Here is a 1,272-nt window from a genome sequence, read left to right as displayed (position 1 = left end):
ATGCTGCTTGGCCTGCTGTGTTCATCCAGCCCTGCACCTTGTTGTCTATGATTAATGTAATGTCTTTTTAAGGAATCATCAGTGGTAGTGTAAAGCAAAAATCTGCAATGAAATGTTGATTTAAAAATTGTGTCGTAATGATTGGAAAGAAATATTACTTGTTGAAATTGGAAATGATCACATTTGGAATTTCATTTTCCAGCCAGAGTGAATTTCCAAATACCGTTTAACACGTGAATGAATCTTTAATTCCAGATGATAAGATTTGTTCATTGTAATGTACTTTGGTGTGGAACTTTCCAAGTAATAGGAAAATTGGAATTTTAGAAATGCAATTCTCTGTGAAAAAAATGTGGTGATATGTTCTAAACTATGCAGAAAACCGATGAGGAAGCGGAGGATTACTTTCAGCGACTCTGCTTGGTCTTTGAATGATATTTGGGTATGAGGGAGATGCGGGGCTCCCGCCCTTCTCATTACTATTGTAAATGGGTTGTAACCACATGTGAAACAAATGTTCTGTACCATCTGTGTAGGATGGGAAGCTAAGAGACTGAATGAAATCTCAAGCATTCAGCAATGATACCAACACCAGTTAGAACACCAGCAACAAAGGGTAAAGACGATTCAGCCAAATCTTTGTTATTGGGAAAACTAGACCACCCCACGGGGTAGCCCAATACCTTGTTATGACCATTGGTCCCGAGATTGTCCGAATAATCACAGGATAATGCGGCACCTCTTAGTGTCTTCAACCTCACATAAGTCGCAGCAGCGACCGTAACTCCCTTTGGCTTTGGCCATCAGTAACTGTATGGCTCATGTTAATTCCTCTGATGATGTTCCCTTTGGAAACTCCTGCGCAGATCATGTGGCCAAGGCAGCTGCTGCAGGACAGTCTAGGTTTGTGTTACACCTACGCATTTGCCCTAGCTGCCCCTGATAGATAGCGATGTGGTCTATGACATCCGCTGCTCACGATGTGGCCTCCTCTACATCGGTGAGACCAAGCGGAGGCTTGGAGATCGCTTTGTAGAGCACCTGCGCTCTGTTCGCGACAAATGACACCACCTTCCAGTCGCAAACCACTTCAACTCCCCCTCCCACTCCCTGAATGACATGTCCATCCTGGGCCTCCTCCAGTGTCACAACGATGTCACCCGGAAACTGGAGGAGCAGCATCTCATATTCTGCCTTGGGAGCCTACAACCCAATGGTCTCAATGTGGATTTTACTAGTTTCAAAATCTCCCCACACCCAGTGTCATCCCAT

The sequence above is a fragment of the Rhincodon typus genome, chromosome 3 (assembly GCF_021869965.1).
Source record: "Rhincodon typus isolate 14 chromosome 3, sRhiTyp1.1, whole genome shotgun sequence".
Taxonomy (NCBI): domain Eukaryota; kingdom Metazoa; phylum Chordata; class Chondrichthyes; order Orectolobiformes; family Rhincodontidae; genus Rhincodon; species Rhincodon typus.
This window is presented reverse-complemented; position numbering follows the sequence as displayed.